This window comes from Fundulus heteroclitus, chromosome 17 (assembly GCF_011125445.2).
Source record: "Fundulus heteroclitus isolate FHET01 chromosome 17, MU-UCD_Fhet_4.1, whole genome shotgun sequence".
NCBI lineage: Eukaryota > Metazoa > Chordata > Actinopteri > Cyprinodontiformes > Fundulidae > Fundulus > Fundulus heteroclitus.
The window spans coordinates 18,953,895-18,972,755 of NC_046377.1; the positions used below are offsets into that span (position 1 = coordinate 18,953,895).

Genomic DNA, 18,861 nt, shown 5'->3' on the forward strand with positions numbered 1-18,861 from the left:
GGCATGGTGGCAAAATTGGATTAATTCATAAATAACTTAACGTATGAGATTCGCTGGATTAATAGAGCGTAATTTATTTAACTGTTTTTAAACCTCGAACAGATGCTAGCTCTAAACCACATCAAATGCTTTGCGCTCTGTGGGCAGAAATCTCTGAGTCTTGCCAGCAGATGCTGCTTCAGTGACCCAAGATTTCTGTTCTGCAAAATGGTCCCTTTATTTATTTTTTTTCCAACCTGGAGCTGAAGCAGCAAGCCTACCTGAACGGTCAACGCACGAGAGGCAACGTTCACGTTCGACCACGGGCGTGATGAAAAAGCGGGAGGAGATTTTGTGACGTTAAAAACACCACAGTACACTTCATGAAGTTGTTGGCCTAACTCTGTCTTGTGAAACAAGTTTAAACGATTGTTATGGACAATAAAGGTGTGCACTTAAGGTTCGTCTCTGTGTATCTGTGTTTGAGACACAGTCCTTGAGTCGCCCTTTTTGGATGAGCAGAATTGACTAATAAAGTCTAATAAAGACTGCCTGCTAGAATGGCTGACAACAATTAGTTACAAAAGCGATGAAAGACATCCCCCACCCCGTCCCTCCCGTCTCCTCAGGAATCTGCTGGCAGCCGTTGATAGTTTCCTCTTTCTGCCACCAGGGGGCGTAGCCGCTCTTCCTTTACCTTTAAACATTCAAACTTTGATTTCCGCTAAATCTCCAGGAATATTCAGGGCCTTGGTTGCGTGTTCGTTTTCTTTTCTCTGAACTCTTTGGACAAGGGTTTTGACTTGGCCATATTTCTCACATGCAATGACACGTTACCATTAGCACTCCAGTTATTTAAGGTGTTCTTTAGCAGGTACTGACGAAGCCCTTTGTTAGTTTCATTAGAAGTATGTTAGGCCTTAAATGATCTTCAAATGTATCCTCCTGCGTTCAATTGTTAAAAACACAGAAAGAAGAACTTTAGCATTGAATAGGGACTCACTTCTTGTAATGTTAATAATATTTACCTATTTAAAGTGCTTTTTTTTGCAAACCTCGGAACAATTTGGACTATTGTCAATAAACCTAGTTTGGGAGTTAAGTTTTATTTTTATTGCAAACGTATTTATTTATAGAGATAATTTCTAGTTTTACCATATTCAGTGTATTTTGTTTAATCAACCTCCAATCTGGACTGCTGACTGTACAAAACTCTGCTTTTATACAAGAAAGTGTTACCTGATAGAATATACTTAAATATTCAAATTGTATTCATTTAAATTGTGGAATTTCGTATGTTTATGACTCATTTCTGAAGAGCTCTGTGTAAGATGAAAAATGAAAAATCAGTGTCCAAAACCAAAAGGGTTAAAAAAAAAATATATTTTTTCACCTTTTACCCCTTTGAGTCTGTCAAAAGGGATAAACATGTCATGACAGGGAAACACATGTTTGTAATTATTCACAGTAAGAGACTGGGTATACAGTTATTAATTATTAACATTTATTTTAGGTAAACACACACACAATTTTTTTTATTTCACATGACAAAGTAGTTCTGTTTAATGTTGACGGTCCACATAAAACAAACAAAGAGTCTTGCTGTTTGTTTTTTTTTCCTACTTCGGTCAATATTCCATTGATTGGTCTGCACCCAATTTTCCACGGGTCAACACCATATTTTATGTAACAACGTGGTGTGACTCCACCGGCTCGTGCAGCGTTTGGTTGTGTTTGCTCGCTCCTGCTGAATATCTGCCCTCTGCGCTGGCATTTGGATCGGTGTCGCTCATTGTCTCACTTCCCCCTCTGTTTATCTGCGTCTCTCTCCTCTGCCAGCTCCTTCGTCCTGGATTTCCCTGTGCACTCGGGCTTCTTCGCTGCCCTTTTCTCTCTCTCTCTCTCGCACTCCCATCCTGCATCTCACATCTTCTCTCCGGTGTCTCGGTGAGTGCCAGGCAGGGTGTCCCTGGAGTGACCTTGGGGGGGTAATGAGCTCTTAAACACAAGTCAGGAAACCCAGAGTTTTAACACCCCACCCCATTACCCTCCCCTCAACCCGTGCAATACTAACAGCAAAGAAAAAAAAAAAAAAAAAAAGAGCCCACACAGCCATCGTGAGCTCAGCCCACAAAGAGAAATAGTATTGGAGAGACAGGACAGCAGGGCAGAGGTGCAGATAAAAAGAGTCTTGAGAAACTATTGCTTTAAACCCTGACATACAACTACCAGACCTCCAGAGCAAAGTAAGTGGATTCTGTTTTTCTCCTAGATGCACACATACTGACACATTGTTGTTACAGGTATGATGGGCTGGTGAGATAGTTGCTTGACCCGCCACAGAGGCAGAAAAGTTCCAGGAGAAAGAGTCTGTGCAGGTTTTGGCTTTTGCAAGTGGTTTGCAGGCTCTCCGTCTGTATCTTTGGGGGTGTAAACTTTTGGATTTGCAACGTTTCCGGCCGTGTCCGCGTTTCTTTCGAGCCTGGCAAAAATGCAAAACCAAGGCAAAAAAGTTTGCTTGGTTTTGCATTTTTGAATCTGTACTGATATTTTTGCCTTTTGGTCAACTAGGTGGACATGCTGCTAATTGTTGTTTTTTTGCTGTTATTCCATGTCGAGCATAATTTTCCCCAGAGGCTGTTGATACAAAATATTAAGCGTCTGGAAATATAAAAGAAAATTAAGCTTAAACGCGAAGAATTATGGTCGCAGACGGAGAATGGCTCGTAGACAAACTCGGGTAAACAATTGGCAAGAGCTAATAATCCGGCAGCCATGGGCTAAAGAGTGTTGTGTTAAATCATTAACAGGCCCGCTTTCTTAGTGATTAGACTTCAAACATCCATATGTTTGTTTATTATTGCTATCAGCCAAAAAAATTTGCAAACCCAATTAAGTCGGCTTGTGCGTGTAAGCTGGTAGATGTGGACCACTTTTATTTTCCCAGGATATTGTAATTTGGGTCAGGCCTGACTAGAATGACAAACCCATCTCTTCTGAATTGCATCAGCGCCATGTGATCCCGCAGACCTGCTCGATGTTGCCATGGCGGTATTCAGCGCCCCTGTATAGCAACCCGAGTCGAACCCGAGCGGAGTTCCTCTCCGTCTTGTGAGCATTCCTCCGGGGCACAAAAAGCTTCCTCCAGTTCATTCTTGCCTAAAATGAAGTCTTCGCTTCATTTCTTCAGAATCAACACACGGTGTGGTCCCGATGAAAGGGCAGGGAGAGATTAAACACGAAGTGGAGATGAGCTCCAGAAACCTGCTTTGGTCCGCAGGAAGTCGGAGCACAATGCGGATTAAGCTGGTTGACAACCAGCGGGGTCAACCTCATAAAACCGCTTCATTACAAAGCCGGCCCTGGTATTTTCCTTCCAAGATGGTCTTTTAGAGCCCTTGAAACTACTTTTTACACATTCCTGCCCATTCTGTTGTTAAAAGCGTACTTTACCGCATGACCTTGCGTATATGTCAATGTGTTTAAGCACAAAGCCAGTTCATTTCCTTCTGTGTTCTCACAACCTCTGTGGGACTTTTCTCCATGGACGAGCTGGAGCAATAAGGCACAGAATGGCGCTGTTAGGAGCCAGAGAAGTCCACCCCAGGGGGGAGGGAGGCACTGTGAAAGGAGCCAGTTCTTGTCTATAGGGCATAAGTAAGTGGAAAAGAGAGAGGAAGAATAGCAGGGGGGCTCGAGACATACACAAAGGTCCTCACATTGAGGGACAGGTTTATTTTTTTTATTTTTTTTGTGGGGTAAGCACTGACCCTTCACATGCAAGATGAACAGAATGGGCCTTGATGGGGTCTAGAGGGCCTCCACAGAGACGGAGGATGGGATAAAGAGAGAAATGGGAGAAAGGAGGAGGAGAAGGAATCCAAAGGAGAGGCCTGTCAGTGAGCCATCCATCTGACATCCACTTACTTCCCAGAGACAAGCTGCAGAAATGATAGAAAGGCAGAGCTGGAAAAGCAAACTGTGGAGACTTAAATAATATTTGACACTGTTATTTAATGAACCATGTATTACTGGTCTATTTTATTCGTTTATTTATCTTTACATTTTTTCATGCATTTATTTTAACAATGACTTAACATGGCTTGGTTTTACATTTCTTTGCATGTCTAGATGTGTCCTTCCTCTGCACTCCTACCTACCTACCTACCTACCTACCTACCTACCTACCCACCTACCTACCTACCTACCTACCTACCTACCTACCTACCTACCTACCTACCTACCTACCTACCTACCTACCCTTAGCTGAGTTGTAGGGATGTTTCAAAGGGCATTTTAATCTTTTAACATTTACATAAAATGCAGATGTTTGTAGAAATTAACCAAGCAGCTGATTTATTACCAACAACAGTGAGACAAAGGCCGTCCTGAACTATTGGTGCGTGGTGTCGGTCTCCCATTGTCTGAAGATGTGCATTGAGGAGGCACCAAATGTCTTTTTTTGGTAAAAAAAAAAAATCAAGAATACGCATTTGTAAGGTGCAAATGTTGAAGTATGTCTATGCTATCTCTTAGATGTTATATCAGAAGTTGAAGTTTTCAACAATTTGTGTCATTGCTATCTAGGCAAGGATAAATGCAGTAGTGAATTTCTCCAATGTGAGATGAATAAAGTATCAATTATTATTATTATCATCATTATTATTAGGCACAAAACGACAAACTTAAACTTATTTTTAGCTGCAGAATGCAGTTAACATAGGGATATTCTACCGAGTTATGTGTAATCAACCTTCAACCAAGCCAACCCAGGCCCCTTTACCTCCAGGTTGGTCTCTCTGGATTAGCTCAAGGCCCCCCACCGCCCCCCTGGCATGTTTTCTTTCCCCCGTAATGAGACAGCTCATTAGTGGCTCATTCTGCAGACCCATACCTGGACACATGTCCAAAACCAGACAAAGACTCTCCAGACCTCCCAATAAATGTCTGAAAGAACAGAGAGGGCAAAGGTTCTGTACTTACTCAGGAAGTGAACAAATGTAATATTTGATTGGGAACGTCTGATTGTATTTTTCTCGTTTGCCGCATTTGGACCGAACAAACTCATAACTCTCACTACTCATTTCTAATTCCAACAATGTCAAACAAAACCATTTTGTTCTTGTGGCTCAAAGCAAAGCTGACTGATCTGGACAGATAATGGCCTATTTCCCACTCAGAATATTGTCCTTTTATTTGCTTGTTTCATTTGTTCAGTCTGTTTGTTGTGGGTTGATTTGAGGTTGGAATTTTGTTCCCATTGTTTTGGTCAGGAAATGATTTAAGTAGTAGTTTCTTTCTCATTGTTTGCCTCTATAGATCTGGAGGTGGAGGCATTTTTGGTGACTAACGTGCATTATAGTTGCAGATCTGATTTGCTACTTACACGTCTTTTAAAGTCGTCATTCCCCGGTACAGATCATATTTGTCAGAGTTACTTGCACTGGGACTCGATACCAGTCAAAACACACAATACTCGTTCAGCTACGGCTGAAGGAAAAGTCATTTAAAGTCTGTCAACGCAGAGGGATTCCGTCTGTAGCTGTAGCTTTTCGAGGCGAGTCGGGAATTATGATTTGTTTCAACCACAGCGACGCTATGCTGCTTACAAATTCACATCTTTTTCAGCTAAATGCTCAAGGGAGGCCTGTGAGCAGTGTTTGAACATTTTGTAAACACCGGCTGAACTTATTGGCCTGTCGAGGTATCGGCCTTCTTCTGGTTTGAAATTAGGTGACTCAGCCGCCTCTCGGTGGGTTCTTTAAAACACTGAGACCATAGTGCAGATGCAGCTGAGCGACAACTGCGCTCAGGATTCAAACTGCCTGGGAAGGGTTTCCACGACTGCGAACTGAGTCCAATTATCATGTGCATGCTGTTTAAGAGCAGTTGGCACACAGACGCCACCAATATGGTCACAAAACTCCGGCCTGCATGGAATCATCTGCTGCAGTGGGACCTGCAAAAAGCTGTAAACCACATCTCCTCTGGAACGACTCTCAATGTCGGCCGTGTTAAAGCTTGCAGACCGTTTCTTCGATTGAATCTTAACACCACTGTAACGGAGGAAATACATCGGGCACGTGACGTAAGCGGCGCGGGTTGCAGGCGTGTTTTTAAGAGCCTAAATTTACACCAGACGCTGCAAAGTACACGCCACAGCTGCGTGTTTCTGCCCTGAAAAGAACTATCGGTACATGGAAAGAGCACCAAGTGGACAGCACACCTTGGCATTCCTTCCTTCAGTTGACAAACTGTTGCAAGAGGAAAGGCAGAGAGCTCCGCAGAAATGAGTGCATCGCATCAATCAACAGGGTAACTTCTACCAACTTGTGACTCGACTTTTGGGATACTTTCACAAGTGAACTTTAACAGAGGATGTTGTTTTCCTGTTTATTCTCCGCCAAACAGGAGCAAGATTAAAACTTTAATCTAAGTTAGGCGTCGCGTAGCGTAAATTCGCTCGTTGCATGTGTGTATTATGCTTCTGGTGTACATTTATTGACTGATTAAAATGAAAACCGAACCTAAGTGTAGGACGCGCCTATGCTGCTTTGCTGCGCTTATGCGCCGCAACACGTCCGGAGTATTTCCTACGTAACTGAAATTATTATTGCTCTTAAAGGTATACTATACAACCGGGGTTGATTTTCCAGCGAGGCTCCCCCCAGAGGGCGCAAGTAAAAGTGCACTGTCGTAAAGATGCTCAGCTGTTCTCCTGGTTTCTCCGTCAAGCCAGGTGCGGTTGTTTTGAGCTTAGCAGACAGGCGAACGCAACGAAAATCGCAACTCTTTCTCTCTATGGCTCTGGCTCTTGCCATTCGGAAAAAGCTTACCCGATGTTCACCCGTGTACGACTCCTCTCTCTGTCCAGAGCCCTTTTCCTCTTTCTTGCCTGCTCCGACATGGGCTTTCGCTGTTTCCTAGCTGGTTCCGCCATGATAACTGCACAAATATCGCCACTGCGCTAGCAACGAGCATGCCTTTCACTGGGGGCGTGTAGCAGTTCTCGCCGTAAATCGAGACTTCTGAGCCTGTGTGTTCGGGCCGAGGGCTCCTGCAATTGCAAGTACGGTATTTCCCCCACAGACCACCAGGACGGCCGAGAAAACCTGTGTTTGACCTGAAATGACTCATTTAATCATCCAAAACGGTATGGAACACATTAATTAACTGAAAAATGTTGCATAGTATGCCTTTAAATTGGGTAATTTCAGATGATGAAGTCAGCTTAATTCCTGCATCTCTAAAAATTGCATATAAGGACGCACAGCAGGTCTGTAGCTGCTCCGTTTGTAGTTTGTATACAGTTCATGAGATATATCTGCTTTGTAAGCAAATTATAAAGTTTAAGTTGTAAAGTGCTTTTTGTGGTTCTTCAATTTGTCTGTCTTTGTGTTGTTTGGTTGTGGCAAAGCTGACCAGCAAGTTTTTGGGGTTTTTTCTGACAATTTTTTTGAATACCTGTTACTGCTGAAAATAAGACCGCGGGGTCAAACAGCAACGCTGTGAAAACAAAACGATGAGCTTGCAGGGGTGAAGCTCTGTGGCTGAACACAACAGGGCGTATTTGACCCTTGACCTATTCATTGGTCCGTGTTTTTGATAATGTATGGGGAATTTGTGCTTGGATATAACCCAAAACGGGCTATTTTCAACGTGGGTACACACAACCTGTTTAGGAAATAAGCAAATTACATAGCATGAGGGCTGCAGATGAAGATAGCAGTTTTATATCTTTAACAAAGCTGTCCTAGCGGGAACATAAGTCCTGAAGGTGCTGACATATGGTTTAAGTGTTAAAACGTCGGTAACACCTGGGATTGAAGTTAAAATGGGAGATCCCATTTAAAGCATCTGGATTTTAACAGTAAAGAAAGTAACTGGAATAGTCATTTTATTGGGGACCGTTTGATCTTTCCTCTGTGAATACAACTGTGGTTAAAATGCTGCAAATGCATTGACTTGGAAGGATGCAGCCTTTCCTATTCCAGAATCCTGCTAAATTACTCACAAGTAAACCCTGAAGGAGCTATTAAACAAAGTAAAGCCAGTAGGCTGCCAAAAGTCCACATAACTGCTGTAATCTATTGCACTCTCGTATTATTTAGAGCCACTCTCTGACTGCTTTTAAGGTAGGATTAAAATACACCTCACCCGCAGAGTTTTTGGTGATAGTCTAATTGTTTCTGCAGAGAGAATTTTACCCTCACAAGGGCGTCAGTAAAGAATTCAAACCCCTTGAGCCTCAATACATTCAATGAAAATTCAATGTAGTTTTGTCAAGACACCCGTGGTTACTCAGGAGGACCCGCAGGGATCCAGAACTCAGGTAGTGTAAACCTACTTCTCAGGGCAAAAACAGTTCTAAGTTTTTGGCCCTTCTTTTCATTGCATTTTCAAGACAATCCAAAATAAGTACAAAAAGAGACAAGGACACCCAGAGTAAACACAAAAAGCAGCTGTCAGATGACGCTTTTAAAAATATTTTTTTAGGAAAGCTTTTTTCCCTTCATAAACTTTTTTCTCTTGTGTAAAAGCAATTTTTTGACATTCACCCAGGTTATGTTTGAAACTATGAATCATTTGTGACACAAAATCACTATGTTTTTATCTGAGAAGAAGAAGAAGAAGAGGAAGTAGAAGAATTGGGGGGAAATCGGCTCACGGACGCTCGTAGCTCTGCTTCAACAGCAGGACGCGCTCACGATCACCTCACGAGGGCCGACTGAATTTCAAACATGTTTGATTTTCATCTGACCGTACGATTCCTGATCGGCTCGTCATCAGGGGAGTCTAATCAGCCCTCGTTACCCCCGGTGTACTGCACGACGCACGATGCAGCTGAAACGCGACTGAAGAATCAGCCCAAAAAGGGCAACAAAATCGTACAGTCTGTGCCCGGCTAAAGAGTGCAAATATATGGGGTTCTTAACCATACAAATATACTTTTACCATCCTGTACATGTAAAACAATGTGTGGTGTTGTAGAAAATGTTACAGTGCTGTGAACAAACCATCCTCACAGGAAAACATGGTGGTGGCAGCATCACGCTACGATGATGCTTTTCATTCTCAAAGTCAGGGAAGCTAGTCAGAAGTGATAGAAATAGAGATGGAGCTACATAAATCCAGGAAAATAACACTGTTTGGTTCAGAGGTTCACCCGTCCGCCAGAAAACCCAGAACCCAAAACCATCAATAATATACGGCCAGAAGTAAATTGCCGTTAACAGATACTTTGTACACAATCAGACTGGGCTCCAGCTGTTTCACACAGAACTGAATCATTCTTTCCCTTACAGAAATATGCTGAAATATCACATCTCAGTTAAATAAGTGGAAGTTTCTACATGCAGTGTTACAAATAATGTTGAGACCATAGCATGGCTCTGTGCAGAGCAGTGAAATGTTCAGCTTATGCCAAGGGTCAGTGTGAGACCCCGACTGATATATAGTGCTTCTATCCCTGTCTGATTTCAAGTTAAACTACTGATGTGCCACTTTTCTTGTCACAACGTGCACATGGAAATTAAATGTGATTGTTAATTTGACAATCAGAGTAATCAGAACATGATTAAATTAGTCTTTTATTTCCTCCTTTTCATTTGTTTTTGGCACTCTGAGCCTTTTTTGGACAGTAAGTGGGGTAGAGAGTGAGGGGGAAGGCATGCAGCAATGGGCCAAGACTCGAACCTGGGACGGCCCTCCCAATCTACCTTTAGATTTGTTTTTAATTAAACTGGACAGCAAGAAAATGGCATCTTCAAGGGACAAATCTTAATAGTTAATACCAAAAACGATTAAAAAACAGTTTACACCTCCTCCTTGTGCCAAAGCGGGTGCCTAATACTTGTTTAAATCTCAGCTGGTTTTAATCATCCCTTTCGGGGAATTGCTGTTGCTGTGGGATGTTTTCTTATTCCTGCCGGGCAGCACAAATAATGAGGAACTGGGATTTGATTAAACACCTATGACGGATGCAGCGAGGATTAGATGGGCTGACGGCTACCAACAGAAAGGATGGCTTCATGCCCACCCACCAAAGAGTAATCAGAGAATGAGACCATCTAGCAGGAGTGTGTAATTGCTTTGCACTAAATACCCTTAAATGTGTGTGCCTGTCCCAGCGTAGTCAAGGGTGAGTTATGAATTTTGAATCCTTCACCTTTAAACACTTTTATCCACGATGAGGTAAAAGGGAAAAAAAAAAACTGTATGAGAGGAAAGGCAAATAAGATCTAGAGAAATGGGGAGAGAACCATCACTCATGTGCATTAGTATTCCTTCCACAGCTTGTGTGGTGAGACAGCCGGTCTGTCCAAACAAACAGCAAACAGAGGGGGGATTGCCTCATTATAACTTCCCCGTTTTGTTTCACCGAGGGTTCACATTCCATCTGACCATAAACACTGGGCCGGAGCGGCGACCTTGCCCTTTGTCTATGCTGGAGTTTAGAGTTTACAGAGCGAGTAAAGCTGCAGTTCACATACTGTTGAGTCCATGCTGAGGCAGCAAAAGGCAATAACCTGGGAAAGGGAGGCGGAAACGTAATATGAATTTATATTATTGTGTCCTTGAATTTTTTTTTTTTTTTTTTTTTAGTTTGCACTCATGCGGCAACCAAACAGGATGACAAATGAATCTGACCACAAAAATCCCAACGCTTTTAGGTTAAATTTCCACTTAGGTCTGACTCAAGAAGCAAGTCATTTCCTTTACACTATTGCAATTATAATTGGTATTTTTAAGGTTATCTTCCCATGTAGAAAACAACTTTCTAGCAGTCTCAGAACCTTGCAGAAGTAGTGTGGATATTATTTCTTGACTCTGAACTGATAAAAATAACAACTGTTTTGAGCGTCTTGCATCCAAAACTATATTTAAGTGGAGGTTGCCTGATGGGTAAAAAGAGCTGGGTCAACTTTATCGCTGACCTGCTTGTTCAATTCATTTACAAACCTCTGAGGACTTTAATGAACACCCAGATCTGTGCTGAGATGAAATTCAGCACAAATGGACTTTTATTTAGAAGGTGACGTCTGAAGGTAGTTGGTTGGCCTGGATGTTATTTGGGGGTATCAGAGTAACTGATTCAGATTGCAGTTATGTTTTACCTGTAAAAAACAAAAATCTATTCTGGATAGATTTTCAATCATGTTCTACATTTTTTCATTATTCGCAAAAAAATTATATCCAACTAAATATATTAAAGTTTGTAACGTCTCAAAATTTGACAAAAGTGGGATCAATACTTTTGCAAGACACTGTATAAGTGCCTTATAAATATTTCCTTTGTATACAACTTTAGATGAAAGTTCTGATGAGTATCCTGTGTTAGCTTTTATATATATATATATATATATATATATATATATATATATATATATATATATATATATATATAGTGACACCAGTACCCCTCGCGACCCCGCAAGGGATAGGCGTGCTAGAAAATGTGTGTGTATATATATATATATATATATATATATATATATATATATATATATATATATATATATATATATATAGATAGATAGATAGATAGATAGATAGATAGATAGATAGATATAGATATATATATGTTAGAGAGAGAGAGATTTATGTTGGGTGATCTGATTGAGCTCTATAAATCAACACATTGACACAAAAACTAAGAAAAAAATAGACCCTTTTACAAAGGGTTACAAAACAGTTAGAAGTGGACAAAAATATATAAGTATTATATATATATAATGCTTATGAAGGAAATTATATTGGGAATTAAAAGAAAAGCTGCATTAATTGCTTTATTGGTTTCATGAAGTTTGCTGGATGCCCTTATTTTTAAAACACAAATTCACATATTGTAATGCTTAATGTTTTTTTTTTGTGTCTCTGTTTTCATCATTTTCCTGTTTATTTTCTCTGGGTGTTGCCATAATAGTTTACCTTTTTCTGTTCCTTAAGTTATTCTTGTGTTCTGTTTTTTGTGCATTTTAAATAACTTCTGTTAGACTTTTCTCTTTGGTTTGATGGTGTATCTGTTTCTTTCCTCAGCTCTAGCTTTATTAATTGGCCTGTCACCTTCAGCCTCCCTGCTTACACTCTTCCTCAGCTGCTCCACATTATCCCCCGATTGACACACCAGTAACTCATTCTCCATCAGTCCTTCAGTATATAACCTCACTGGTTATCATTGTTCATTGCTGGATTCTTCCATTCGACTGAAACATATTGTTTCTGTCAAGTCTGCCTGTGTATTTTTCCTCCCATGCTGCCCTGGTCTCCTTATGCCACCCAATTTTTAAGTTTTCTTTGTATTATGAGAAAAACTCTTTCGCCAGTCTAAATCTGCCCTTGGGTCCTTATCGAAACCAACAGCCATGACAAATATGCTAGTTTGTCTTGAAGATAGGGTGTGCAAGAGAGCTTCTGAATGAACATTTTCGCTATACCTCAAGGATGAATAAGGAAGCCTCGGCACATCTTTTCTCAGAGGGCCATCATTTTCTCTTATGCCTCTTAAAGATATGAACAGCCAAATCTTTAATAAATGGGATTTTTTTTTTTTTGCTGTGGCAGCATTTATGTTTAATGTACAGTTTTTGCATACACGCCTTGGAGTAGAATAGGATTTCTGATAGCAATGACATCTTTCCACCTTTTAAGGAGCTGCTTTAAGCTTATGGATTAAACTTTGATAGTCTTTGCAGATGCTCAGAAATATGTAAATCAGTTTGCCTCAGTTGCTTTTACGTGAAAATGTACATGAGACCATGACAAGTATATGTTTGCCCTCCCTCCATTATAAGACTGAATTTGTTGCTATTTTGTGAATGACAAGTTTGTGCCTTTGGCCCTGATGTAGTTTTATATAAGTAATGATAAAACCAAAACAAGGATTCCCCTCTGGGACTGATCTGCAGAGTTGGGTGTGATGAAAAGGCTCTTTTCACAAAGATTTGTGTTGTACAAAGCAAGCATGAATGTACAGTATGAAAGAGTAGAGAAAAACATGTGACCATTGGTGCAACTATCGCTACATGACCAGCTTAGGGCTCAAACAAGGCAGGGACACCTTAACCGAGCAGTGTGAATAAATGTAATTATGAAAGTAGTCCAGACATACATGTTTTATATGTTGGCATTGTTTGATATAAAACAACATGCGCATGAGTGATCGCAGTGGTACGTTACAAGTCTTCTTCTATCAAGGTCAACTTTTAAACCAGTTTTTGTAAAATTAAACTCAATTAAGTAGCAAGGTGACCTTATCATCTGGGCATACAGAGGCAAATTTGAATGCTGCGTTATTTCGAAGGGCTTCTAACCCTGTGGTCTTTTTTTTTTTTTTCTGTCTCTCTTTGCCGTGGGGGACTAAAAACTGACCCATCAGAAGAACGTGTCAGGATTGTGACAAGGACATCAATGCTCTCTGGCAACCAGTATGCAAACTGCATTGCTTTGGGAAATTGAACCCTGTGGCTTTACTGTATGAACGTCCTTCTGTTCATGATGCATTATTCAAAGATTAACTGACTTAATGCTTTTTAATGACTTTGCCAGATTTTTGGAGGAGATACAACCCTCCTTTTTGGACCAAGTCCCACTTCTTTAGATTGAAAAATGGACTTAATTTATACAATGCGTTTCTGTCTATTCATACTGACCACTCAAAGCTCTTAACACCAGAACCACATTCCCCCAATCGCACATTCATACACCGATACGCAGATGCAGCTGGAATCGAACCCACAACCTTTTGTGCTACAAAATGACTACACTACCCCCTCTCAAGTCTTTACATTATAGTTCTGCCTGTGCTAAAAGCTTTATCTTGTGACATAATGTGAAGGAGGCACATAAAAAAACACAAAAATACCGAGCTGGAAGTATTTTAGATGGAAACCAAAAATAAAGAGAGTACTCAAAGTTTAAGGTAGTAATACATTATTTGACAATTCAACCCAGGAAAGAGACTCTAAACTCAGAAGTGTTAAGCCAGGCAATTGATCCATCAATTATTTCATCCTGGAAGGTAATACCAGAAATTACTCCTTAGTGACCTTCATCAAAGACAAATTTAAAGACTTTTAAACTGCATATATAGTCTTTACAATTAACCGTATCTTATACATGCCTACTATTTAGTATAGATTCTTGAACGTCTCTAAAATGTTATTGTGCAGCATCATCTCTGCACAGTGGAAAGCTGTTCTCCTATCAACTGCATGTAAAGTTTAAAAGCTCCTCGTGCACGTTGTGAAGCAACCTCCATAACAATGGAAATGATTGGATCTGTCCATGTGGCAAAATAGGCTCCCAAACTTATTTAGCTTTCTGTCACACACAATATGAGCTTAATTGCAGCCAAGCGGTGAGGCAGGCTGGTTAAAGCTGGTTACGACAGAGCGTCGGAGGAATGGCAGGATGAAGACAGCAGACAGACCAGATTTGTTTTTTTTATTAAATAAATTAAACATTTTTTTCCCCCGATTGCTTCCATTTCCCCAGTTATGCCCTTTTTTATGCAGGTCTATCAAACAAACTCCCAAAGAAAGTCAGCGGTCTGTGGTTGTAAAGTACAGAATAATGCAAATTTCAAGAGCTATGAAAGCTTTTCAGCTGGCAACATCTCTTTTGCTTAACGTGTTGTTACATTTATCACTTCTACCAATAAGTGTAATGTCATCCAAACAAGTAACACCCAATTTCACAGTTGAATGTATTAGGTGGTGTGCAGGCTTTGTATTGGATTGCCATCACCCAGTCCGGCTGACGTCAGAGAACCTCAGGCGGTGGGTCTCTGCGGCGCTGCACATGACCTCCTGGGTGACTGTTCTGTTCCTAACTCCATCGCGCTCATAAACAGGAAAGCACACAGACGTAGCTGTAGTTTTCAGCAGTGCGCTCAGGTCATTTGCAGATCGGATGAGTACATTGCTGTCCACAACTTGTGTAAACAATGTTAGCGGCTTTTGTCATTTGTGACAATATACAGGTGATAAAGTGGACTGCATTAAAACTCGGAGAGCTCAGCAATGGACCAGACTCCATGCTGGCATTTCAGTTTGATGCCCCTGTTATAAACAGAACTGAAGTCAGTGCAGCAGGATGAAGGGTTTCCTTTGGCTCAAAAATAAATAAATGACATGGTTCATGTTCGTGATTTGTGACAACCGATCTCAATGCATTTCTTCACCGTTTATGGACTCTCTTGTTCTTCTGTGACTGGAAATAAGATGGATACTGAGCTGGGGAATGTAGCGTGTTGCAAGATGTTTTGATTCATGGTCACAAAGAGCCTTCTGGAGTAGGAAGGGACTGACAGCCATTGCAAGATGTGGTAAACAAGTTAAAGTAGTGGTCTCTTTCTGTTCCAGAAGAGTTCTTCAGGCTGCAGTTTATACCCACAGCCTGAAAAGATAAATTATATACCAGAGAACCGATGAGGAGATGGGGCCAACAGCTTGGTGCATGATTCTCGGGACAGAGTTACAGATTCTGTGGCTGAGTTGGTCCCAGTGTGCATCTGGTTTGACCATAAATTTAGGAAGAGCTTAAAATAATACAGTTTTTAGTTTGTGTGTGTTAGTTTCATCAACAATAACCAGTCAACATCACCTTTGTACTTTTGAATTAATCTGATGTAGCTGCTAAAGGTAGAGTCTGGAATTTTTTTTTGCAAAGAGCAGCGATTGGTTAGAATTTTTACAGTTTTTCAGTTCTCACAGAGATCGATTTGTTTAACCTCCATTTTCTGAGTACATAATGTATTTGACTACTGTCAGGATGGAAGGACCATTTCACCTAATATAACAAAAAGTGTTTCTGAACAGGATTACCAACTATAGCTCTAACACAAGGCATGTCAAATCCACCTGTGTCTCTGAATCTGAATTAGAAAGCTTCCAGGGTTAAAAAAATCCCATTATATTCTATAATAGGCCTAAAATACAAAAAGTAAGTATAAAACATTGAGGCTTCTATTCTGAAAATATCAAACTTTATTTTGAAATTATACATTAAAGCCATTTCCTTTGGTGGTTGAGTTCTAGCAGTCCAGGGCTGGTTAAGGTCCAGCGGTTATATAGAACCTACTGGCCATTCTGAAATTACAGAGTATGCCATTATTATAATAAAAATCTAATAGTAATAATGAAAAATTAACACTTATTTTAGAATTTTTCGTAATTCTTATTTGTTGAAAGGATCAACTATACCATATTCCATCACCGGTTGAGTTTCAACAGTACTGTATGTCCTAATTCGGCAATGATCTGTTGATAATCTGTTGTGATATACTGTATGTAGGCTTTTATTTTGTAGAGCACATGTACAACCAAAATGATTACACCACCGTCACCAGTCCTAAAGTTCTCATTTTAGAACTGGTTGAATTCAGAGGCTGCAGCCATTGCAGCCATCCCTTGTACCAAATCACTGAGATTTTCAAAGCTTCACCTCATCCAAAGTAAAAGATAGGATGATCGAAAGATAGTGTGCAACTTTTGACTTTGTGCTTAAAATGTTATTGAAAATGCATGACAAAAGGACACCTACATTTCAATCCTGCCCACAACAGAAACATCAGCGTAAAGATCATAAGTAAGCATACTGATCTGGGAAAAAAATATTTAATCTGAACACAATGTGTAAAGTTTGTGTGCATAAATTTGCTCTAATAAAACTCATGCTGGAATCTGGGAAAATAAAATAGAATTTCACTTTCACCTAAGGGTTATCTGCGAAACAAAACCTACTCAAAACATTTAGCGTCATGGTTAATTCAAGTGATTTGATGTGTGATTTTCTTATGTTTTCGAGTAGTGGTATTATGTTTCGGTTTGAGGAAAACAGCTCGTGAGTGAAGTAAAGGCTTCATACCTGGAATGTAAGAACGTCTCTGTTTTGACACCGTTTCTAAAAGACAGTCTTGAGTGTTGACATTTGAGAGGTTTATGCACTTGGCAGGTGTTTGCCACGTCTTTCATGGAATAGATTCTGATGGGTTGCTGTGGTCTGGCCATCTTTAACACCACGGGGAAGCCTTTGTTCTTGCTCTGTTTTCATGTCTGATCCCCACCATCCCCACAGAGGAAACTCTGCTGGCTGTATGCTCTCAAAAAAAACCCATTTCTGTTTGATCAACTTCTAACATATTTTAGCAATTTAGGCAGGGATGAGTGCAGATAATTCAAAGCCTGCCAAAAGGGGTATTTTCGGGGGAAGATGAGAGGACACGCAGGAGTAATGGAGGATCCTGCTTTTCTCATTTCTGTGCAGATGCACACCCTGAAACTACCCGTCAACATGGATGAGGCTTTTAAATAAACCCCTAATATGGGTGACATCTTCCATCTACAAAGATCGGTTGAAATTACCCTCAAAATCTCCCTTTAAAAACTAGTTCTCCATTTCCCTGCTTTTTTTTTACCCTCAGACAATAACTATTATTACCCAATAGAGGCCAGTGTGTAGTTTATGAGGTAATCAAGTGAGTTTTATTTCCACTGTACAGCCAAACAACAATTTAACACGTCTTCCCCTAGAAGTTACAGGACGAAACAAAATGCCATTGTTATGTCTGCAGAAACCCACTGTGAGGAAAGCAGTGGATTTGTGAGCAACTGTAAAAGAGACTCCAAATCCAGACAGAAAGAAAGAAAAAGGTGAAACTGTTTGAATTTAATACAACTGGCAACATTTTGAATACATTTCATTTGTGTAGTAGATCATAATTAACATAAATACCTTTGAGCAGAAATAATGTATGATAAACACTTGAAAGATACTATAACTACCTGTTTTATAATGTATATTCACCACAACATTGGTCAGATTCAGAACATTTTGGATTTCATTTTACACATACATTAGGTCCTAAACTGTTAAAGCGTTCAACACAGCAGGCAATATGTCAAGTAATATTTGCACACAATCTTAAAAACGACATATTTTTAGTAACATAATTCAAGAATCAGCCTCATAAATACACAATTGAAGCTCAGCATTAGAATACATGAACGTGTATCATTGCAACATGGTATAGAGGCAATCAGCCTGTGGTTCTGCTGAGAAATTAAAGTCCAAATATCTTTAGTAGTGCCTATCCTACATCATGTGTTCTGGTGTCTCTTACCTTCCTCTGGACCAGTGTCCATAGATCCTTCATGGTCCATTAGGTCGGAGCAGTTTACAGTTCAATCAACCACAAAAAAATCAAACAGAAATCTCTAAAAATAGTTTTACACCTGGCATATTTAGGGTTAGTCCTTAAATTTCACCAGCATGGTATACGGGTATATTAATGTTTTGGATTGGTCCAATCAGAACTCCAACTTAAGTCCGATGGAGATAGAGAGATTAGGGTGATGGACAAGAGGGCTTCTGGCCTAAAAAAACTGCTCAGCAATTATAAGAAGAGTTTGGTTTCTATAATGTCCATAAAACCTTTTTTCCATTGATTACTGAGAAGGGTACAATTAATCATTGACATGAAAGTTTTTAGTATAATTAAAAAAATAGATTTTGTTTCAAAATCAATACTCCCCCTACATTGTATTATCTCTAGAGTGAAGCCTGTCTTCTTTCATATCAGAAAAAAAGCTTCTTGTTGAAATAAAAGCAATTTCAAAAACTTAACATGCCAGGGTTATTGATAATTTTTGGACTAAACTGGACTTGAGCTTCAACACAAAAACCTTTCTATTAAGTTTATATGTGGATTAATACGAAAATAAATATTTTTTCTCTTAGAAATCGCACACAACAAATGGGAAATATATATTTATATAAAAGTGTGGCTCTAGTGGCCTTTATTTGACAGAAAGTAAACTGGTGGAGAGAAAAGGGGAATGCAGAAAGGGTCTGGACTCAAACCCTTGACAGCCGTGTGGA

General features: G+C 40.1%; 1 protein-coding gene across 1 annotated transcript in view; it reads left to right on the forward strand.

The window, feature by feature from the left end:
* The first annotated feature begins 1,903 nt into the window (after positions 1–1,903).
* ptn (pleiotrophin) overlaps positions 1,904–18,861 on the forward strand; it is a 64,759-nt gene continuing 47,801 nt past the window's right edge. Inside the window, exon 1 of the mRNA XM_036149259.1 lies at positions 1,904–2,225. The gene's annotated coding sequence lies outside the window, so the exon portion shown is untranslated. The remainder of the gene's footprint in view (positions 2,226–18,861) is intronic.